Raw genomic sequence first — 25,876 nt, forward strand, 5'->3', positions numbered from 1 at the left:
CTTGGCCTCCCAGTACATCACCAATTCCCAGAGTTTACTCAAACTCATGTCCATTGAGTCGGTGATGCCATCCAAGCATCTTATCCTCTGTCGTCCCCTTCTCCTCCTGCCCTCAATCTTTCCCAGTATCAGGGTCTTTTCCAATTAGTCAGTTTTTCACATCAAGTGCCAAAGTATTGGAGTTTCAGCTTCAGCATCAGTCGTTCCAATGAATATTCAGACTGATTTCCTTTAGGATGGACTGTTGGATCTCCTTGCAGTCCAAGGGACTCTCAAGAGTCTTCTCCAACAACGTAGTTCAAAAGCATCAGTTCTTTGGTGCTCAGCTTTCTTTATAGTCCAACTCTCACATCCATACATGACCACTGGAAAAACCATAGCTTTGACTACAAGGACCTTTGTTGGCAAAGTAATACTGTCTAGGTTGGTCATAATGTTTTTTCCAAGGAGCAAGCATCTTTTAATTTCATGGCTTGCAATCACCATCTGCAGTGATTTTGGAGCCCCCAAAAATAGTCTGTCACTGTTTCCACTGTTTCCCCATCAATTTCACAGGAAGTGATGGGACCAAATGCCATGATAGTAGTATTCTGAATGTTGAGTTTTGAGCCAACTTTTTCACTCTCCTCTTTCACTTTCATCAAGAGGCTCTTTAGTTTCTCTTTACTTTCTGCCATAAGGGTGGTGTCATCTGCATATCTGAGGTTATTGATATTTCTCCCAGCAATCTTGATTCCAGCTTGTGCTTCTTCCAGCCCAGCATTTCTCATGATGTACTCTGCATAGAAGTTAAATAAGCAGGGTGACAATATACAGCCTTGACGTACTCCTTTCCCGACTTGGAACCAGTCTGTTGTTCCATGTCCAGTTCTAACTGTTGCTTCCTGACCTGCATACAAATTTCTCAAGAGGCAGGTCTGGTGGTCTGGTATTCCCATCTCTTTCAGAATTCTCCACAGTTTATTGTGATCCACACAGTCAAAGGCTTTGGCATCGTCAATAAAACAGAAGTAGATGTTTTTCTGGAACCCTCTTGCTTTTTCGATGATCCAACAGATGTTGGCAATTTGATCTCTGGTTCCTCTGCCTTTTCTAAATCCAGCTTGAACATTTGGAATTTCACTGTTCACATACTGTTGAAGCCTGGCTTGGAGAATTTTGAGCATTACTTTACTAGCATGTGAAATGAGTGCAATTGTGCGGTAGTTTGAGCATTCTTTGGCATTGCCTTTCTTTGGGATTGGAATGAAAACACATTTTCCAGTCCTGTGGCCCCTGCTGAGTTTTCCAAATTTGCTGGCATATTGAGGGCAGCACTTTCACAGCATCATCTGTTAGGATTTGAAATAGCTGAACTGAAATTCCATCACCTCCACTAGCTTTGTTTGTAGTGATGCTTCCTAAGGCCCACTTGACTTCACATTCCAGGATGTCTGGTTCTAGGTGAGTGGTCATACCATCGTGATTATCTGGGTCATGAAGATCTTTTTTGTGTAGTTCTTCTGTGTATTCTTGCCACCTCTTCTTAATATCTTCTGCTTGTTAAGGCCATAGCATTTCTGTCCTTTATTGTGCCCATCTTTGCATGAAATTTTCCCTCGGTATCTCTGATTTTCTTGAAGAGATCTCTAGTATTTCCCATTCTGTTCTTTTCCTCTATTTCTTTGCACTGATCACTGAGGAAGGCTTTCTTATCTCTCCTTGCTATTCTTTAGAACTCTGCATTCAAAAGGGTGTATCTTTCCTTTTCTCCTTTACTTTTCACTTCTCTTCTTTTTTCAGCTATTTGTAAGGCCTCCTCAGACAACCATTTTGCTTTTTTTCATTTCTTTTTCTTGGGGATCATCTTGATCCATGTCTCCTGTACAATGTCACGAACCTCCATCCATAGTTCTTCAGGCACTCTGTCTACCAGATCTAATCCCTTGAATCTATTTCTCACTTCTACTGTATAATCATAAGGATTTGATTTAGGTCATACCTGAATGGTTAATGGTTTTCCCTACTTTCTTCAATTTAAGTCTGAATTTTGCAATAAGGAGTTCATGATCTGAGCCACAGTCAGCTCCCGGTCTTGTTTTTGCTGACTCTGTAGAGCTTCTCGATCTTTGGTTGCAAAGAATATAATCAATCTGAAAAATGCTCCTAATTTAGAAGTGTGAATCATTATCACATGAGTTAGTCCCAGCCCTGAGAGGTGATGAGACCAAGAAAGCTAGTAGGGTGAGTAGATAAGACAGCCAAAATTATAGGGAACAAATTAATGAAGTGGAATTAGCAATGAAGCCTGGGAAGAGTTTTCAGAAAGATGAAAGAAAAATAAAGGAGAAAGAGGAGAACTAAAATGCATTAATTGCCAATATTCATTCATTTATTTAACAAGCATGTATTGACTAATTTTGTATGTCAAGCATTATTCTACTTGCAGGGAATATGAGGACAAACAAAATGAAAGTCGCTGCCCTCATTGAACTTAATGTGACGGACAGACAATAAGCAAAATAAGTTAAATATACAGTAGGTTACATAGTGAAAATACTAAAAAGAAAAATGAAGCAAATGTATTTAGCAGAATCAAGGATGGGGGCTAATATTTGTCATGGGGTGAGAATGAGAAGTCATTTCAGTCATGTCCAACTTTTTGCAACCCTATAGACTGTAGCCAGACAGGCTCCTCTGTCCATGGTATTTTCCAGGCAAGAATATTTGAGTGGATTGCCATGCCCTCCTCCAGGGGTCTTCCCAACCCAGGGATCTAATCTGCATATCTTACTTTTCCTGCATTGGCAGGCAGTTTCTTTACCATTAGCACCACCTGGGAAGCCCTTATATTGGGTGGCCGAAGAAAATTTACTATCATTTGAGTTGTCTTAAAAAGTGAGGGATCCAACCATGTTGATATCTTGGGTCAGAGCAGACCACTCAGTGCAGAAAGACTGAAAGTACAAAGGTGTTGAGGCAGGAGACTTTGAGGTGATGAGTAGGGATAGAGGGGCAAGGGAGAAAAGAGTAGGAGATGATGCTGGAGAGGTAACACATGGCTCAGATCACAGGGCCATTTCAAGGACTTTGGTCTTTTCTCAGTGGAGCAGGCAGAGACCTCAAAGAGCTTTGATCAGAGGAAAGCCTTCTGTGTTAACAGATTGCTCTCATGGCTGTGTTGATAATTGACTAAAGAGGGCATGTTGGAAGTAAACAGACTAATGATGTGACCATTTTATTAATCCAGACAAGATGTGATAGTCCTTTGGACTAAAGTTGTAGTGTAAAGGAAGTAAGGATAATATTGTTTATATATTGTGAATTTGGAGTCAACAGAATTACTGGTGGGTTGGATGTGACATGTGAGAGGAAAAAGGGGAAACAAAGATGACCATAAGGACTTTGGTCAAAACAACTGAGGGATGGAGTTTTCTTTTCTCAGCTGGGGAAGACTGTGGGAAGATCAGGCTAGAAACTATCAGCTGGGGCTTGTGTAGATCCATGAACTCTGAGTGACTAAGTGGAAATGTCAGGTTGGTAGTTGAAAATGAGTCTTGGACGAATTTACAAATTCAGAAGTCATTAACCTAGAGATAGCATTTAAAGGTTTTGGACCAAATCAATTCACGTAAGGAGTAAGCATAGACAGAGAGGAGGTCCAAGGCTGAGCTCTGGATTTCTCCAATAATGCGGTCTGGGAGATAAGAAGAATCCATATATGCCAATTAAGAAGAAACCAATAGTTAAGTAGGAGGAAAAGAGACAAAGACAGTGTCTTTGGAAGCCAAGCCCTCCCACCCCTCCAAAAGGGAGGAATAGCTGACCATGTAAAATCTACTAACACAGATCAAGAAAGAGCAGGACTGAGAATTTATCATTGGATTTGGTAACATGGGGATCATTTGTAACCTTGACAGTAACTGTTCTGGTGGAGTCATATGTGTGAAAACTCGATTAGAGTAGATTCAAGAGAGAATGGAAAGAAAGAATTTAGACATAGAAAGCATAAATTATTATTCCAGGGTGTCCTTCTGTAACAGGAAGATAAATAGGGCAACTACTTCAAGAGAAAAGCCAGGAAGAGAGTTTTATTTGTTTGATTTTGTTTTATAAGATGGTTGATGTTGTCCCAGTATATTTTATGCTAATGAGAATTAAAAATTGCTAGTGGAGAATTAAAAATTGCTAATGCACAAAAGAGAGAGGGCGATAGAGAGAATCTCAGGATCAGAGTTCACTGGACCAGTGGGCAGCCTTAACAATGATCATGGGTGACAGTTCCAGGCTGGTATCAGGAGGGAAGGTGGACCATGTGGACACTGATACTGGAAGGTGGGTACATGGTGGTGGAAGATAGTGGGAGTTCTCTTTTGATATCTTCTAACTTCTCAGTGAACAAGGAGTTGGCTGAGATTGAAATAAAGGAGGTGTTAGAGACCAATTTGATCTCAGACAATACATGTATACCAACACAACACTTTTTAAGAACCTGAAGCGATGGCTTATAAACTGGATTCCGCTTGACCACATTTTAAAGCTTCATGAGTGAGAGGGTATGCTAACTCTTTAAAGATGTAATTGTTGTATAATTAAATTACTATTTTGTGACCAGTTTAGTACATATTGGTAAATGTGGTCAAATTATTTTTTTTATTTTTTAAATTATGAAAGTATGATAATACATTTACAGGAGACTTGGAAAATACAAAGCAAAGTTACATATAGTTCCACTATATATTAAAATTATTTTTTATTTAGGTAAATTGAGATTTTTAGTTGGAGTTTCAGTATCAAACTCTCAAAAAAAAATTTTTTTTTCAAACTCTCAAAAATTAATAGAATGAGTAGACAGGAAATTAGAAAGATATAGTAGACCTGAAAAGCAGTATGAACAATGTGGTTCCATAATCAAATTATGTTTCCATAATCAAATCTCAACAACTTTCTGAGGGAAAATTTGGAAAGAAATGTATGGATGAAACCTACCTAATGTTTTAGTATTCACATTCAATTTATTTTCAGGGAGGCCATATTTTTGGGAAAAAAATACTGATATGTTGGCCAGATTCACTGTTGAATGAGTTATAAGTGTGTGAAAGGGGTAAGAATAAGAGAGAAACTTTCTGTACAAATAAATTAGATTTAACCTCATCAGTGACTTGTACTTATTTGTGGAACAAGCAATAAGACTATTACAGAAATAAAACAAGTATTCATAATTAAATGGGACATGTCAGTTTAGTGAAGTCCTAAATTCAGGAGTCAGACATCCCTTATCTAATTACCTAAGATGGAAATTAACATTTCCAAGCCTCAGTTTCCCTATATGTCATCTGGTGATAACACCTACTTTCTAGAGTTTCTGTGAAGGCTATAAATAATACAAAAGAATGTGGTTCCAAGCACCTGGTTAAATAAAAATATCTACTATTATTATTCATTTTACTCTTACTATTATTGAACAACATTGAGCAGATAGGAAACCTGGCTTCATTTCTGCCAGTGAAAATCTTGGACAAATTCTCGTTGTGGAAAGAAAGAAAAAACACCTGCTCCTATACTTATCTCACTCTGAAATTGTAGATGTAAATGAAAAACCCTATGTTTGAGACAGAGATTTGGGTTCTCCATTTGACCTGAAACTATACATTCCCTGGTGGCTCAGATGGTAAAAAACCTACCTGCAATGCAGGAGACCTGGGTTTGATCCCTGTGTTGGGAAGGTACCCTGGAGAAGGAAATGGCAACCCACTCCAGTATTCTTTCCTGGAGGATTCCATGGACAGAGAAGCCTGGTGGGCTACATAAAATCATGGGGTCGCAGAGTCGGACATAACTGAGCAACTAACACTTTATACTGAGTGTTTCTGGGAACTATCGTTTATTTCCTCACTTTTAAAATATGGTTTTTAAAATACTTAAGGGTTCAGGATGGGGAACACGTGTATACCTGTGGCGGATGCATGTTGATACATGGCAAAACCAATACAATATTGTAAAGTTAAAAAATAAAATATAAAAAACAAACAAAAATAAATAAAAAAATTAAATGTGTAAAGTATTTATCACAGAGATGTTGTGGAGATCAGGGAAATGACATATTTGAAAGCACTCAGACTATGGTGCCCTATATAAAGGGTGAGTGTAAAGGCCCAGGACCCACTGCCGAAAATGGATTCCATGTTCTTATTATGTTTAAACTGATATACTTTTAAAATTTTTTTGGTATGTGGGATCTTAGTTCCCTGACCAGGAATTGAACCTGCGCCCCCTTCTGTGGTCGCACAGGGTCTTAACCCCTGGACCAGAAGGGAAGTCCCTGAGCTAATATTTTTTTGAATGATTTTGAGGCAGATCCTTTCATTGCTCTTAGGGTCAGTTAAGGCATCCACTGGAGAACAGGACCCAGGGTTGGATGTGAAAAGCTTTTTTCAACTGTAATGGACTAAGTAATGTTAGTCCAATGGACTAACCATTGTGTGCTCTCTAGAAGGCTTTAGTCTCATTTCAACATGAAGAAAGAAAAATGAGGAAAAGATCTCTATACTTGTATTGTAAGCTTTATAGAATTTATACAGGAATGCAGAGAGTGGAGTGAGCTCCAGATAATTTAACAAAGATTCACTGAGTACTTTGTGAATAGAAATGTGTTGTCACATTCTGTTGGCAAAGGAAAGGTGGATTTTTAAAGAGATAATGATGAATAGCTCAGTTGGTAAAGAATCCGCCTGCAATGCTGGAGACCCCGTTTTGATTCCTGGGTCAGGAAGATCTACTAGAGAAGGGATAGGGTACCCACTCCAGTATTCTTGAGCTTCCCTTGTTGCTCAGCTGGTAAAGAATCCGCCCACAAGGCAGGAGACCTGGGTTCGATCCCTGGGTCGGGAAAATCCTCTGGAGATGGGAAAGTCTACCCACTCCAGTATTTTGGCCATGGAGAATTCCATGGACTACAGTCCATGGGGTCGCAAAGAGTCAGACATGACTGAGTGATTTCACTTTCAGTGATGAATAAGACAAAGGGACAGATTCCTGCCCATCTCCACCACTGCCTCAGTGTGATCCGTGACAATGGCAGAGCCAGTGTCTGGAAGCCTAAGGGAGAAGAGATTGATTCTGACTGGTAACCATCTGGCAGGATTTTCCAGTGACGGTCACACTGGAGGTGAGTCTTGAAGAATAAAAGGATTTATTTTCCTAAAAGTAAATTAATTACAAGGATTTTGAAAAGAAAAAGTTTACAAAGAATAAAAAATAAAAGAGGTGATACTACTCCCCAGAGAACTAATTGTTACCATTTAGGTGTAAATCTTGCATCTGTCTTCTGGGTATGCTGCTGCTAATTCACTTCAGTTGTGTCCGACTCTGTGCGACCCCATAGATGGCAGCCCACCAGGCTCCCCCATCCTTGGGATTCTCCAGGCAAGAACACTGGAGTGGGTTGCCATTTCCTTCTCCAATGCATGAAACTGAAAAGTGAAAGTGAAGTCGTTCAGTTGTGTCCGACTCTTAGCGACCCCCTGGACTGCAGCCTGCCAGGATCCTCCGTCCATGGGATTTTCCAGGCAAGAGTACTGGAGTAGGGTGCCATTGCTTCTGGGTATATGCAGACATATTTCCAAAGTGCCCATTTTAACATTATGCACACAAATTCTTTCACTATGTATCAACTTAGATACTACATATCTCTCACTATGTATTGCAATCTGATTTTAAATCAGATCTATCTTCTTAGCTATATGACATCTCTGTCACTTCTGGAATCGTACTTCACCTCCATGCTCTAAGAAAGAGATTATTTGTAATTACCATTACTTTGTTTCTCTGATGGCTCAAATAGTAAAGAATCTGCCTGCAATGCAAGAGACTTGGGTTCAATCCCTGGGTCAGGAAGATCCCTTGGAGAAGGGAATGGCTACCCACTCCAGTATTCTTACCTGGAAAATTCCATGGACAGAAGAGCCTAGCTGGCTATAGTCGATGGGGTCCCAAAGAGTCGGTTCTCCATTTGACCTGAAACTAGACTTTGAGTGTTTGGGGGAACTAGTTTTCATTTCCTCACTTTTTAAATGTTGTTTTTAAAATTAGTATTTATCACAGGAATGTTGTGGAGATTAGGGAAATGACATATCCGGAAACACTCAGACTATGGTGCCCTATATAAAGGTTGAGTATAAGGGCTCAGGACCCCACAGTTTAAAATGGATTTCATGTTCTTATTGTATTTGAGCTGATTTTTTTTTTTTTTTTGGACTGAGCCACTTTCACTTTTCACCATTACTTTGCAAACAGAAATCACATAGTAGCCATATCATGCTGTGACCCAGATGACCTATGATTTGGGCACATAGTGACCCAAGTACATGGTGACCATCGTGTAAGCAGTGAGCAAGGCATGCTAGTCACTCTGTGACTCAAGTACATGGAGACAGAAGCCCTCAATAACCAAGGCCAGTGAGCCCCATCCACATAGATACCTGCATGAGAAAGCAAGCCTACTGTGGCCAAAACATGGTACAACCAAAGCACACTGGTGCCATTACAAGGACATACTATGTCAGAGGAGCTCTGTGCCAATAGGCTAGGACCAAGTCCTACGGGGACCAAAAGCACTGTAGCCCAAGCCCAGGCTGACCAAACAAATGCATTCTGACTAAAGATCTGACAGGTCTAATGAGTCTGTAACTGAAGCAAGTTGCAATCAAAGTACACGGTACCCAAGGAGCACTGTGACCCAGGATACTGTGAACAAAGTGTGCCCAGTGTAACCCAGGCACATGGGGATCAAATGACACTGTAACCCCAATTTGCTGTGGCCCAAAAGTTCTGTGACTCAGGACCACTGTGCTCCCAGCCTGCCACCTGTGCTGTGCTTAGTCACTCAGTCTTGTCCGACTCTTTGTGACCCCATGGACTGTAGCCCACCAGACTCCTCTCTCCATGGGATTATCCTGGCAAGAATACTGGAGTGGGTTGCCATGCCCTCCTTTAGGGGATCTTCCCAACCCAGGAATCGAACCTAGGTCTCCCACATTGCAGGCAGATTCTTTATCAATTGAGCCAACAGGGAAGCCCCAGAAGGTGTTTGACTGGCAAAACGCAGGATTGAACCAGGGACCTTTAGGTCTTCAGTCTAACAGTCTCCCAACTGAGCTATTTTGGTTCCACCCAGCCTGCCACCAGGACCCCATTGACCAGCCAGTAGTTCCCTGGGAGCAGCAGAAAGAGGCCCCTTCTGTAAAGTTACTCTCAGCTGTGGCTGCCACCCAGCTAGAGGCCCAGGTAAACCTAAGTAGCTTCTTTCTTCCATCATAGAGCTGTTGAGTCTCCACACTCATGCCATACCTATCTCCTTTCATCCCCACCCCCTGAAATGCATCTCCTGCAGAAGTTTCAAGATGGCAGTGTATGTGTGGATATGCGCTAGGTCACTTCAGTCCTTTCCGACTCTTTGTGACCCTATGGACCATAGCCCACCAGGCTCATCTGTCCATGGGATTCTCCAGGCAAGAATACTGGAGTGGCTTGCCATGCCTTTCTCCAGGGGATCTTCCTGACCCAGGGATTGAACCCCTGTCTCTTACATCTCCTGCTTTGGCAGGCGGGTTCTTTACCACTCTCACCACCTGGAAAGGTGTATGCTATGCTGCTAAGTCACTTCAGTCGTGTCCGACTCTGTGTGACCCCATAGACGGTAGCCCACCAGGCTCCCCTGTCCCTGGGATTCTCCAGGCAAGAACATCGGAGTGGGTTGCCACTTCCTTCTCCAGGAAAGGTGTATAAATCATTGCAAACTCACATACCAACAAAGTCCAGACACATAACCTAAATGTGTGCTTGAGCCAGATAAGATACATTAGGCTGTGGGAAGGACTCTGGTGTCCATCAAGGATGCAAGCAGCTAAAGCCTTGTTGACCAAGACAGTCTGGGGACTGCACTATTTGGGGGCTCTTATACAAACAGTGTGCGCCCAAGAAACAAGTGTTGCAATGAATAGAATGCCATGGGCATTCTCACCACGATCCCCTTTGTCTGATTTCTCCAGCTGCTCTCAACTTGGACCCAACCTCAGACCAGGTGTTTCTAAATGAGTAATATAGATTTATGTTTCTAATCCAGGAAGAGTGGAATCTAAGTATAAAAAAGAGCTATTAAAACTAACTACTCTTTTTTTTTTTGTAAATGAAGTCTGTCAGAGGAAAACATTTTGAAGGAATTTCTTGGTTTCTTTATCCTCACCCCTCAGGGAAAAATGAAGCCTACCTTTTAGGACCAGGTGTTCTTTTCAGTGAAGTGATAGCATGGCAGGAAGAGGCTAAGCTCCATCAACTGTTTACAAAGTTATAAAAGTTTATACTGGCTTGGTTAATGCCTATAATTTTAAACATGTCATGTAAAAATAAAACAGAGAAACACAGTGGCTATGTTCAATTTTGTTTGCAAACCTCTCATGTCCACAGGAAATTCAGGACTTGGGTAATCTGAAGTGGACCCAGGCTCCCCCAGACCCTCACTCCACCTCCTTCCTACAGATTTGCTAATATAAATCAATTAGGGGCTGACACAGCAATTGGCTGCCTGACAAATGTTTCATAATAATGCAACTCAAGAGAATGTGGAATTTCTGAGGTGCTGGTTATAATGCTTTCAATATAGCTGTAAATTCTATGCCATGTCAGCACAGGTGGAAAGCTGAGTCATAAATAAAATGTTTCCCCAATTCCTAAAGAGCTCCCTCAATGATTAACCAAAGCAAGTTGTGATTTAATTGAACCACTTAAAACTTTCAGGGGGTAAAAACCATTCTTTCGTCAAATTCAGAGCAAAAAAGGGCGGGGGAGAGGGAGAGGAGAATGTGTGTGGAGAATAGAGGGAGAAAGAAAGGAAAAGAGCACTGCCAGCCAAGTACTAAAATGAGCAAGGCTGCTCCAGCTGAAGCAATCAGAGGACTCATTATTTGAAAAATAGTAAAAGAAAAGACCATGGCTAGACATATGCTTATTTCCATGGGAATAATTAAAGGAGGCACACCATTTCTCCCCCTCTGTGGACCACAGCATATCATGCATTCTGTGACTAAAATTTTCCACTGTGTTTTAATGGCTAATGATAAACACACGCATGATTCATGTGGTCATACCTGACCCTTCGTCCACTTGGAGAGGCCTCATGGATTTAAGCCAATCAACTTATCTGAATGGAGGATAGAGGGAGAATGGTAGTTCTCACCTATTTTCTCCGTGAACCTCCCCAAGGGTAGATACTTCTTTTAGTATTTGCCATTATAACTCTGAGTTCATAGGGGCTTATCAGGTGGCTCAGTGGTAAAGAATCTGCCTGCCAGTGCAGGAGACCCAGGAGACGCTGGTTCGATCCCTGGGTCGGGAAGATCCCCTGGAGGAGGACATGGCAACCCACTCCAGTATTTATTCTCGCCTGAAAAATCCCATGTATAGAGGAGCCTGGCAGGCTATAATCCACAGGGTCACAAAGAGTCAGACAGGACTAAGCACGACGAAAGTTGAGTGCATAGTAGACACAAAAATACTACAAGGAATAATTAATAAAATGAAAGGAGTGTCCTCAAAGATGCATTATTTCAGGACACACAAGATAAGTAGGGCAGTGTTAGCAAGTTTAGTTGAACACCTAAACTTTGAACACACCCCAAGCATGACTTTTTTAAACTGCCTAAGTCTCATTATTCTGTCAGATTTTATCTTAATTCTTTATAGTTTTAGATGTCATTATGTCCGAGTATATTTTGATTATTTATAAGAAGAATAAAACACTTTTAGAGATATAAGTATCAAAACATATTACTATCTGAATTGACGTTAATGCATACTCTTATTTTCAGAGATGCCTAAGTAGAGCAAAATAACTCTATAGCCAAGATAGTAATTGGTTTTTTTTAATGGTCTTCCATTTCATATTTTATGTAGGTTCCCTGCCAAACTTATCTATCTGCTAGATGTGTGTTTGTGGAATTCTGAGTATGCTCTTAGGATACTTCTATTAATGATACTAAATATTACAAGTATACCACTAAATTCCTCTCTGATGTAATAGCTATAAAGATATTACAGAGCTGAAGATAATATAGTCTCAGTTCAGTTCAGTTCAGTCGCTCAGTCGTGTCTGACTCTTTGCGACCCCATGAATTGCAGCACGCCAGGCCTCCCTGTCCATCACCAACTCCGGGAGTTTACCCAAGCTCATGTCTATCGAATCAGTGATGCCATCCAGCCATCTCCTCCTCTGTTGTCCCCTTCTCCTCCTGCCCCCAATCCCTCCCAGCATCAGAGTCTTTTCCAATGAGTCAACTCTTTGCATGAGGTGGTCAAAGTATTGGATTTTCAGCTTCAACATCAGTCCTTCCAACGAACACCCAGGACTGGTCTCCTTTAGGATGGACTGGTTGAACCTCCTTGCAGTCCAAGGGACTCTCAAGAGTCTTCTCCAACACCACAATTCAAAAGCATCAATTCTTCGGCGCTCAGCTTTCTTCACAGTCCAACTCTCACATCCATACATGACCACTGGAAAAACCATAGCCTTGACTAGACAGACCTTTGTTGGCAAAGTAATGTCTCTGCTTTTGAATATGCTATCTAGGTTGGTCATAACTTTCCTTTCAATGAGTAAACGTCTTTTAATTTCATGGCTACAATAACCATCTGCAGTGATTTTGGAGCCCCCCAAAATAAAGTCTGACACTGTTTCCACTGTTTCCCCATCTATTTCCCATGAAGTGATGGGATCAGATGCCATGATCTTAGTTTTCTGAATGCTGAGCTTTAAGCCAACTTTTTCATAGTCTACTGTTTGTGAAATGATTAATACTTTTCATATTTGTATTTCACAGTCATACTTACTTTTCCATTCATGGGACTAACTGTGACTTTAATTCAGGATATCAGTAATTCCCAGTGTATCTAAATTTCTTAAGTATTTATAAATTCCTTAACTCTTTACTTGCACTTCAAGGATCCTAATTCACCAAGTATTTTTATTACCAGTGTCAGACAAGACCAAATCCCTACCCATTTGAGTGATTAAGGAGTTAAGAATAATTATCTATTTGTTAATATATTTTAATATTTCCTTATTATGGATATTATCTATATAATCCCATGAAATATAAGGAAGGAAGAGTAAATCTTCCACCTATCTATTTCAACACTCTTATTTTTTCCTCATCATGTATTACACTCAGCAATATTTACATCCAACTGTACTATGCTTTTCCTAGTCCCTAGGTCTTAGCACATTCTATATTCCCTTTTTTAGAATATAAGTCCTCTGTCTGTTCTGTTGACTCCAGATAATTCTTAAGGTCTCAGTTTCAAGATCCCCTTCCCCAGGAAGCTTTTATGGACAGAACACGTCCTCCCATTCTCCTAAATGACCATTTTAACTTCTTTTGTCCACAAGACTCCTGATCTCCTGTTCTCAACTCAGCTAGCTTTACTGAGAAAATAGAAGCAAACAGAATTGTCACAAACTCCACCACTACATCTATCCGCATCAATGTCCAAACAACTAGCCATCTCTCTCTTTTTAGTTGACCTGTCATTTTTTCAGCCAAAGCCTTTATCCTTCTGTACTATTTCCAGTTTTTGCCTGAACCAGACCAGTGCACTGTCTTGTCCTCCACCTGAAGCAACCTAAGCATATACCACCCAAGATCTAGGTGTATGCTGCTGCCATTGCTGTGGCAGAAAAAAGGGCCCATTCTGGGCATGGTTTGCAGGCTTCAGAGTTGCTGTGAGCTTAACCCATTGATATCTTCTTTACTGTTTTGCTAGGTAACAGTAAAGAAGATGTCACCTCCTACACATACCTCTCACCTCCTACCCTGGGTCTCCCCTAAAGGAAGACAACTTTGACAGATGGGAGGTTTGAACTGTTGAATAAATCCTTGTCTCTCTGAGAACTTACTAACATCTGTGATATGGCATCTCTGAAGATCTCCCTTAAGACTGAGCAATCAGTCTGTCACAAGCTATAGTCAGATCAATATGATTCTCTTATATTTGCTTCCCTTCCTTTCCCACCACCCTCCCTTTTTCCTCATTTCTGCTTCCTGTGACTTCACCCTCCCAATGAAATGTTACCAGTGAAGCTTTGTTTGTCTTGGGAACCCATGAAGACACCTTTTTGTTGTGCACTAGATACTCCTTTGCCTTCTCAAGGCAACTGACCCAGAAATTTTCCCTCTGGCATCAACTCAGGTGAGTTCATTCATCTTAACTCTATTGTAATTTGACTTGAAGAAGTTTTATATTTGATGTAATCAAATACACCACTGGCTTCTTTCCTAGCTTTTGTTTTACTGTAAATTATCCTAAGTCATCTTTATACCAAAGGTATAGAAATTCCACCTATATTTTCTTCTGATTATTTCAGGGGTTCACTTTTTATATGTAAAGTATTGGTACATCTGGAATTTATTTTGATAGAAGAAAAGGACCTAATTTTTTTCAGATGATTTAACAGTGTTCCAAGATCATGTATAAAACCCTTCATTCCTCTTCTACTCATACAAAGTCTTTCTTTTATTGTATACTAAATTCTTATGTCTACTCGTATCCGTTTCTAGATTTTTAACCTCCCTTAATTTTGGAAAGGTGTATTTCACAGAGCCATTTTATGGGGGTTTTAGTGTTGTAATTTGGAAAGAACATGGACTTTGGACTTCTAGACAGTTCTTTGGTCCTCTTTTTTTTTTTTGGAAAAAGGAGAAAGCATAATGTTTGCTCAACCTATAGCTAAGGTTGTAAAAAAAAAAAAAAGTTGAAAGTGTTAGTTGCTAAGTCATGTCCAATTCTTTGTGACCCCATAGTCTATTATCCTGCCAGGCTCTTCTGTCCATGGAATTGTCCAGGAAAGAATACTGGAATAGGTAGCTATTCCTTCCTTCAGGGGATTTTCCTCACCCAGGGATTGAAACTGAGTCTCCGGCATTGCAGGCAGATTCTCTGCTGTCTGAGCCACTAGGGATGCATCAAAAACAAATTTAAAAAATATATTTAGTTAACCAAAAAGCACTCTGTAGATATTTTTCAGTTACCATAGTATGTGATAGTCATTAAATCATCATCATTTAATGGTAGAAAATGAGTTCCTTACGAAAATTAACTTCAATAAAAGATAAATTATTTTTGTCAATTTACATTTAGTTTACAGTACTACTTCTCAACCAGGTCGACAGTTTCATTCATTGTGAGAAAAGAAGACCTTTTTAACACACAGGGGCAGGTCTTCCCTTCTGTCTTTTCACCAGCTTTCCTCATTACCTTATTTTCATGATAGTTTTCTTTGAAAAGTCAGGTGTATACTTTTCTTCTAAATATGAAAGCAAGTGTGGGTATTTCCCCCCAAAATAGATATTGATGCCAGAAGATCACTGACAGCCCTGAGAGGTGTCTGTACAGACTCCCCCTCCTTGTGAGCTGGAGACCCATGGTCTTACCCATGTGCTCAGAGCCCCACAGTTTACTCAACTATCTGCAACCCACTCTTTATAGCATGCAGAATTAAGGATTCCTTGTGCTCCCATGAGTCTCATCACACAGAAAGGTAGTCATCTGATGAGAAATATGTCAAACATCCTGATGCTCATCCTCACCTTACCTATCCCAAATTTTGGCCATAGAGCCTGAAACTGCACTGCTTATTGGGGATTGACAGCTCTTTTCTGGTTGTGCAAAGAACCTTTGGAAAAATCCTCAAACCCAAGTGCCATCTCAGGCACTATGACCAAAAATGTTTATAATGTATTTGTGTTGTTACCTTTAGTGATATGTAAATTCTTCCCCATCTCACCTGAAACCTCTCTTACACAGAGAAGTATGCTCTCCCCTAGATTAGACTCACTTATGTTCTAGGTATCTGTTTTCCCAGGGTAAGATCTTGAACACAGTTTTGTGACCTCAGCCCAGAGCCCTTCCTAGAGTCGTTACCCAATATACGTGTGTTGGTTGAAATAAAAGTCAGAATGTGGGGAACTTATTAAAAAATATAGGAGAACAAATTCTTCAAGCACAAAAATAAAAAAATTTTATCTCCCTCATAGTTTTGGCATGAAGAATTCATTAAAAGATATAGTTATTATTATTCTAAGTTTGCCACAGTCATGACCCAAATCATCTTCTTGTGCTTGCCTCCCATTATTCTGCAAGAACTTCTTTGCTTTAAATTGATGTATAGTTAATTTCCAACGTTGTGTTAATTTTACGTGTACAGTAAAGTGATTCTTTTACATATATATTCTTTCACAGATGCTTTCCATTATAAGTTATTATAAGATATTGAGTATAATTCCCTGTACTATATAGTAAGTCCTTGTCGGATATCTATTCTGTATATAGCAGTGTGTATATGTCTATCTCAAACTCCTAATTTATCTTTCCCCCTGCTATCCCCTTTGGTAACCATAAGATTGCTTTCTCTGTCTCCAAGTCTACTTCTGACTTTTAAATAAATTCATTTGTGTCACTTTTTTAGATTCCACATCTAAGGGATATCATATGATATTTGCCTTTCTCTGTCTGATTTTCTTCACTTAATATAATTTCTAGGTCCATCCAGGTTGCTGAAAATTCCATTATTTCATTCTTTTTTGTGGCTGAATGATATTCTGTTATTTATATGCACCACATCTCCTTTATCCATTCATCTGTCAGTGAACATTTAGCTTGTTTCCATGTCTTGGCTGTTGTCAATAGTGTTGCTATCAGCATTGGGGTGCATGTATCTTTTCAAATTATGGTCTTCTCCAGATATATTCCCAGGAGTGCACTTGCTTGATCATGTGGTAACCCTCTTTTTAGTTTTTTAAGGAACCTGCATACTGTTCTCCATAGTGGCTACACCAATTTACATTCCCACCAGCAGTGCAGGATGGTTCCTTTTTCTCCACACCTTCACCAGCAATTTTTTTTTAATTTTATTTTATTTTTAAACTTTACAATATTGTATTAGTTTTGCCAAATATCAAAATGAATCCACCACAGGTATACCTGTGTTCCCCATCCTGAACCCTCCTCCCTCCTCCCTCCCCATACCCTCCCTCTGGGTCGTCCCAGCGCACCAGCCCCAAGCATCCAGTATCGTGCATCGAACCTGGACTGGCGACTCGTTTCATACATGATATTATACATGTTTCAATGCCATTCTCCCAAATCTCCCCACCCTCTCCCTCTCCCACTGAGTCCATAAGACTGATCTATACATCAGTGTCTCTTTTGCTGTCTCGTACAGGGTTATTGTTACCATCTTTCTATATTCCATATATATGCGTTAGTATACTGTATTGGTGTTTTTCTTTCTGGCTTACTTCACTCTGTATAATAGGTTCCAGTTTCATCCATCTCATTAGAACTGATTCAAATGTATTCTTTTTAATGGCTAATACTCCATTGTGTATATGTACCACAGCTTTCTTATCCATTCATCTGCTGATGGGCATCTAGGTTGCTTCCATGTCCTGGCTATTATAAACAGTGCTGCGATGAACTGTTCTCCATAGTGGCTACACCAATTTTCATTCCCACCAGCAGTGCAGGATGGTTCCTTTTTCTCCACACCTTCACCAGCGTTTATTTTTTATGGACTTTTTAATGACAGTCATTCTGATTGAAGTGATGTGAAAACTCATGTAGTTTTGATTTATTCTGCAACAACTTTTACACTCTCTTCAGCATAACTCTCACGAAGAGTTGTGTGACCCTATCGCTGACTCTCTGTACAGACTCCCTTTTTCTCCTCCATGTAGCAATTGTTGCCAAGTTTTAAAGATCTATCTCAAAATAGATTTCTTCTGAGAAGTCATATTTTCTTCCTATACAGTTGTTCATATCCATAGCTTTTTATTACTCGTTTGAACCTAATTTACTGAATTGTATTATCAATTACCTTTTACAAGTTTATATCCTATCTGTATGCGCATGCTAAGTCCCCTTAGTCATCGCCAATACTTTGCAACACTACGGACGGTAGGCCAGGCTCCTCTGTCCATGGGATTCTGGATTGGGTTTCTATGTCCTCCTCCAGGGTTTCTTCCTGATCCAGGGGCCAAACCCATGTCTCCTGCATTGGCAGGTAGCTTCTTTACCACTGAGTCACCTGGGAAGTCCCTCATATTATTCCTGGGCCTTTTAAAAATCATCTTTTAAAACTATACCAGTTCTTCAGTTAATAGTAAATAAATATTTGCTTAATTAAATTGCCTTCCTGGCACACATAGTATGTCTAAGAGTCTTAATAGGCAGCCTAAAATCTCTCTGGAAACTGCCCTTCACTTTACATTCATTTCTCCTTTCTCTTCTTCCTGTTATAGCCCCACTGTGCCCAGGGGCTGCTCAACAAATGTTAATGGCCATGATCTTTTCAATCAGCAATTTGTAAAGTGGGTGATTATTGTCTATAAGTAACAGGGGAGATGCTATTTTCTATTCATGCTAATAAAAGACTTGACTTATGAAGACAGTATCTACAAACAGTGAATGACAAAACTAACCCCCTTAGCTCTTCCAGAGCAAATAGGATCCAGAGTTAGGAGGAAGACTGACACCTCTTGTTCAGGAGATGCTTGCTGGTCTGTCTCATCGTTACCTCCTGTTTCACTCTTGCCTGTGTCAAAAAATAAACTGTAAATAAAAGTGTGCTTTATGCAAAATGGTATTGCCAGCCTTTTGTAGCACTAGACATCTGATATCAGAAAAGTGTTTGATTTGTCTTGTTTATTGCTGGTTCACAGGTTGGCCAGCAGACATATTTTAACCCGTGCCCATTTAAACAGCAAGTCATAAAGATGGAAGAAGAGCTTTGTGAAAGCACAGTGAAGATAGTTTATTTTAAATAACTAAAGAAAAACATGAGTGATTCCATTAAATGTGTCTGGTGAAATACGACTTCTTTCGATAAAATTATAGCTCTGTAGTTTTAAATCAAAAATGAAAGCTTTAAGTTTTATGTCACATGTGACCTACATAAAAAATAACTTCTCCTAAAATGTCATTGTCAACAGCCAAGAAGACACTGACTTTTATGTGGTGATTTTTTTTTTTTAATATGGAGAAGGGCCCATTGGGGATAGTTTATCATCCAGCCTTGACTTCAATACCTGTGAAAATGAAGGTCACTCAGTCGTGTCTGACTCTTTGCGACCCCATGGACTATACAGTCCATGGAATTCTCCAGGCCAGAATACTGAAGTGGTTAGCTGTTCCTTTCTCCAGGGCATCTTCCCAACCTAAGGATCGAACCCAAATCTCCCACATTGCAGGCGGATTCTTTACCAGCTGAGCTGCAATGCCTGTAGTGGCAAGAATTTCACTATTCCTTGAGGCAGATACAACAATATAATATGGCAATACCTGTCCTACCTTTGTTATAGTGCTGTTGAACAGATCCAATGTTAAAATGTAGATGAAATGGTGTGTGTATTTTGAAATGTGTGTAGTACTCCTACAAGACATAATGAATACAATGACAGCCATGTCTAGCTAGAATTCTAAAGAAATTGGTTAATCTGTATAACATAGCTTTTATAATGCCATTTCCCCTTTAAATATTACTATATATATATATATATATATATATATATATATATATACACATGTATATATATATTGCAAACTGTGATGGAGATTGATATTTCTATAGAATATAATTGCATCTTTGATGTTCACAACAGTTTGCCCCAAAGATAATTTATATTTCTATAAATTGCTCACAATCAGCATTCCAGATAAAGATTCTCATCTATGTATGTTTTATAAATTACACAGCTGTATTGTTCACATGCAACACAAAATATTTGCTGCATTCTCGATGTATTGATAGTATGAATGGTGGCACAAAGTCCATACCCTCCAGTCTCAAAATGAGCTGATTTTAAAGCAATATGGAACAAGGAAATTGGGAAATTTTTAAAAGGAGCTTTTAAGCCCAAAGTTGCAAAAGATATACAGGTAAGATTCTCAGAGGTACAGGGAACATAGAATATTAAAGGTGAAAGGACAAGGAAAGGAATTGTAGGCAAGGAACAGGTTGGTAAGAAAACAGCACGGGCCAAGGCACAGAGAATAGGAATGTTTTATAATGTCACTTACTCTGCTTTTTTGTTTGGGGATTTACTTGTTATACTACTAATGAAGAGACAGTGTGGAATTCTCAAATACATTTTAGATTGTCTATTTCTCTTTCCATTTCTACTGGTTTGCTACATTTATTTTGAGCTCAGTTATTAGATGCTTCAACCTTTAGGGTTTCTTATTGCTTCTTGATAAATTAACATCTTTATCATTAAGAAATTACCTTGTTTTTCTTTGATACTGTACTTGTCTGAAATTTTGTCTAATATAAATCAGCACATTCTAGCTTTTGTTTAGTGTTAACAGTGTGTTTTTTCTCATCCTTTTACTTTTAACCAATTTTGTCTTTATACATTGAGTTTCTTGTAAGTGGCATACAGTTGGGTCTTGCTTTCTAATTAAATCCTACCTCTGCCTTTTAGATACTTAAACCATTAACATTGAATGTGAATATTGATATGGTTGGGTTTAAATCTGCCATCTTTTTATTTGTTTTCTAGTTGTCACATCTGTTTCCTTTTTGTTCATTTTCATGATTCCATTTTATCTCTGCCATTGGTTTAATAGCTATAACTCTTTGTTATATTACTTCAGTGGTTGCTTTGGAGTTTATAATATATATTTTTGACTTATCATATTCTCCCTTCAAATAACAGTACATCACTTCACATTGAGTATACAACAGTGTTTCCATTTCACCCCTCCCAGCCACTGTGTTATTAATTTGCTTTACTGTTACATATGGGTTTCCCTGGTGGCTCAGACGGTAAAGAATCTGCCTCCAATGAGGGAGACATGGGTTAGATCCCTGGCTTGGGAGGATCCCCTGAAGGAGGGCATGGCAACCCATTCCAGTATTCTTGCCTGGAGAATCCCCAGGGACAGAGGAGCCTGGCAGGCTACAGTCTGTGGGGTTGCAAAGAGTTGGACAGGACTGAGCAACTAAGCACACACTCAGCTACATATATTACAATCCCATGGTACATTGTTATCATTTTTGTTTTAAATAGTTGACTGTCTTTTATAGAGATGTAAATAATAAGAAGAAAAGACTTTACATTTATCTATGTAGTTTCCATTTATGGTGCTATTTATTCCTTTGCGAAGGTCTGGGTTTCCATCTGGTAACATTTTTATTCTGCTTCAAGGACTTTCTGTAACATTTCTAGTTGTGGAGGTCTGTTGGAGGTGATCTCTTTTAGTCTAGGGTTAATTTTTCCCACTACTTAGCCAATAGCCTTCTTGTGCTCTAACCCAAGTCCTTCAATTATGAAATTTCTGCCCTGACTGTGAGAGGCAAACACTATTCCTGAAATCGCGATGGCCACTGTTTCCTCTAATTCTTTCAGGTGGTTCATTTTCCAGACTTAAGTGATTTCCTCACACACATGTACTGATAATTCCACAACTAAATACTCAAAGAGGAATATCTGCAAATTCCCAGGATTCTTTCTCTGGGCAGCTTCCTCCTCTCTGGTATTCTGTCCTATAAACTTCAGTCATCCTGGACACTGAGGGGCCCAGGTGTACCTTCTCATCAGGTTCTCCCTTAGTTTCCCCTTACTGTATTGATTGCTGGAAACCTCCAGGCAGTAAGCAATAGCAGTGGCAGGATTCACCTTACTGTTTTTATTTTATTTTATTTATTATTCCTGTATTTGGCTGTACCGGGTCTTAGTTACAGCACACGGGGTATTCTCTGGCCAGGGATCAAACCTGGGGCCCCCTGCATTGGGAGCACAGAGTCTTAGCCACTGGGCCACCAGGGAAGTCCCTTCTTTATAGTTTTCATCTTTCAGGGATCACTTCCTTTTTTTGTCTAAAGTTCAGTATTATGAAAACTATTTCATATGCTTTTCTGGCTTTTGGTTATTCATTTTGATATTTGGCAAAACTAATACAATTATGTAAAGTTTAAAAATAAAATAAAAAAAAAAGGAACTCTGGCCCCTGTTACTCTATTTTGTCTGGAATTTTAAAAAACTAATTTTAAATTGTATTTAATTTTAATTAATTTAAATGTAAATGATTGCATGTGGCTATATTGAATAGCATAGAAGGTACTGATTACAGAGGCATTCAGCTTGTGAAATTTCATTGAACTATACATGTAGGAGAAGCATCTTTTATTTGTGGATTACTGATTAAGAAAGCTGACAGAAGTGTTTTGTTTTGTTTTGTTTTGTTTTTTTAATCATAACAGTTTAGCAAGGAAGACATAACCAAACAATACCCTCATTTTTTACCCCGGAAAAGGTAAAAGGATGAGTGAAAAGTGAAGCTTGTCTACTTAAACTGCATATACTACATTCATATTACAAGATTAAAAATAGTGTCATCTTTAAATCCCAGTGAAGTTAAACCGAGTTATAAGAGAGCTACAGGATATAATAACTTTACTTAATACCTTACAGCTGTTTCATATTTGAGCTATTTTAATTCCAGCCTTTTAAAACATTTGTAAAATTATACTCAACCCTAGCTAGTTCAATTTGACTCTTTGCATATGACAGATATCTGAAGAGACAATGGGCAATAATATATGGAAGGCCTAAGGTGAATAAAATGGGTTAAGGTTTTATTTTTCATGTAACTTTATATTTACCTACAACCCTTGAATTATTTTTAGTGCAAATTGAATATTTATTTTATTTTAAAGTATTTTAAAATTTAATTTTATTTTGGCTATACCCAAGACATGAGAGGTCTTAGTTCCCCTACCAGAGATTGAATTCGTGTCCCCAGAATTAGGAACGTGGAGTCTTAACCACTGGACCACCAGGGAAGTCCCTGAATACTTATTTTAAATGAAGTAACAAATCTTAATAAAATACTGAATTTTATAAAAGCTGAAAAATACCACAAACATAAGAAAATCTAGAAAAACAAATGACAGAAAAAGTTTGCTGGTGAACTGCCTACAACACCTTTATATACCCTGAGTTTTTAGCTATCTCTTTATAGTAAAAATCTTTTTTATAATCTGTCCATAGACAGATAAGAAAGACAATTCAGTCAGATAGAAATTTGTGGGATTTTTAAAAATTATTAATAGTTTAGAAATTTTTTGTTTACTTCCAACTCATTACAATGTCAATAAATCTTTAGACTCTTGTCAAATTTGTGATAAGCTTTATCTATCAATAATTTCCTTCATCTGTGAGCTATAAGAAACACAATATTTCAGGTTTCTTGTACAATGGCAAATTTTATCTTTTTCCCAGCTTTACTGAGACATAATTGACATACAACACCGTGTAAGTTTCGATGTACAACGTGATGACTTTCTGTATATATATATTGTAAAATATGGGCTTCCCATGTGGCGCTAGTGGTAAAGAACCTGCATGCTGATGCAGGAGACCTAAGAGATATGGGTTTTATCCCTGGGTCAGGAAGATCCCCTGGAGAAACAAATGGCAATCCACTCCAGTATTCTTGCCTGGAGAATCCCATGGACAGAGGAGCTTGGTGAGTTTCAGTCCATAGGCTCGCACAGAGTTGGACACAACTGAAGTGATTTAGCATGAAAATTGTAAAATGATTACCACAATAAGGTTAGTTAGCACATTCCTCACCTCACATGGGCTTCACTGATAGCTCAGTTGGTAAAGAATCCACCTGCAATGATTCCTGGGGATAGGCTACCCACTCCAGTGTTCTTGGCTTCCCTGGTGGCTCAGCTAGTAAAGAATCTGCCTGCAATATGGGAGACCTGGGTTTGATCCCTGGGTTGGGAAGATCCCCTGGAGAAGGGAAAGGCTACCCACTCCAGTATTCTGGCCTGGAGAATTTCATGGACTATGTAGTCCATGGGGTTGCAAAGAATCGGACACTACTGAGCAACTTTCACTTTCTTATACCTATTGACTAGTGTACGTTTTCTTTAGAAAAATGTCTATTCAGATCCTTCCCTCACTTTTTAAAAGTTTTATTTTTTAATTGGAGGAAAATTGCTTTACAATGCTGTGTTGTTTTCTGCCATACAACATGTGAATCTTTGCTCACTTTTTAATTGGAATTTGTTGTTTGTTTGTTTTTTGTAATTGAGATGTATGAGTTTCTATCCATTTTAGAGAAGTTGATATACATGGAGATAAAAGAGTTTTGTCTACTTTGATTTCCTGAATAAATAGATGTTATTTCACCATTGTTATTATTTTTAATTAGGAAAATGAGAGGATTGAATGGAAACTCTGTTAACTGGTAACTAAATTTTCCCTTCCAACACTGACTCATCCGACATATTATGCTTTATTCATGATAAAAGTTTTGCATATTATAATAAATTCTTATTAACCTAATTCTTATCAATGATTCATTTCTTTTTGTTGATCTTGAATGGGTTATGAATATTGCAGAGTGGCTCTCTGCTCAGACAGAACTGGCTTTGTAGGCTGACTGCCACTTAAGAACTGTGTGGCCTTGGCTACCTGGTTGCTGTTGTTCAGTCGGTAAGTCATGTCCAACTCTTTGCAACCCCATGGACTGCAGCCTGCCAGGCTTCTCTGTCCATGGGATTCTCCAGGCAAGAATACTGGTGTGGGTTGCCATTTCCTTCTCCAGAGGATCTTTCCAATCCAGGGATTGAACCCACATCTCCTGCATTGCCCAGGCAGATTCTTCACCACTGAGCCACCAGGGAAGCCCTTGGTTACATTACTTACTCTAAAAAAAACCTCAGTTCCTTTTTCTGCAATATAATATGATAATAACAACAGTAGGATTATTATCAAGTTTAAATGAATTTATGTATTTAATTTTAAGTAGAAATTAAGAATGTAATGTTGTAACTGTTGTTCTTTTTGCCCAAATCAGACTAAGAAATAGATAAACTCAGTACTTAAGGGGAATGATTCCAAGAAAAGGAATATTTATATATAAGAATATAACATATTTCTTTAACTTGCATTTGCTTTGTGCTTCAAAATCTCCTTGGTGTCAGTGTCCATTTTTCCCCTTGAAGCAAAAAGCAACTATATAAAAGATTAAACAGACAAAATACAGCAATATAAATAAAGAGATCCAAATTTTCATGTTGTTTGGGAATTTCATCTTTATTTTATGAGCTTTACACCTAGTGGCATGAACAATTTGATGCTAACAAAATTAAAAGTGCCTTTAGGACTATCACAATTATATACTAGAAGAGAATTTGCCAGAAAACATTTTATTATGAAATGGGGTTGCACTGAAAAAATACTTGTTTCAGCTACAAATTGGAAAATAGCTTCGATTAGTTCTCTGAGGAACCTTGAATTATGTAGACCAGGTGATGAATCAAAGGAATTTAAGGTACTAGATTTACTAAATTAAGTTTAAGGTAGTACTTTGAGATAATGCATAAAACACTGTACTCACTAAGTATTTATAAGACAAAATAATCATATTATTCTTCTAGAAACCATCATGAGTTTAGACCATTACCTGGAAGAAAAAATTAATTATTTAAAACATATATACACATAATATGAATTGAAATATGCAACTGTGTTAAAATTTTGTAGAAACTAGAAATTTTGATACACTTGATGTTTGCATTTAAATGCTTATCTTTTGTTGTGTTTTTTTTTTTTTGAATCCTCAAATAAAGTAATTTAGAGACATCTTAAAAAATCCAGATAGACATATTTCCTTACTTCTAAAGCAAGAGTTTCCCTTGTGGCATGAATGTTCTAGAAGCTTCTGGCAGATGAAAGGATCCAAATGGGACCTGGAACAAACACAATGCTGTAGTTCTGAGGAGCTTGATTTAGAATTGATCTCCCTTCTTTAAAAAGCAGTGATG

Source organism: Bos javanicus, chromosome 5 (genome assembly GCF_032452875.1).
Source record: "Bos javanicus breed banteng chromosome 5, ARS-OSU_banteng_1.0, whole genome shotgun sequence".
Classification (NCBI taxonomy): Eukaryota; Metazoa; Chordata; class Mammalia; order Artiodactyla; family Bovidae; genus Bos; species Bos javanicus.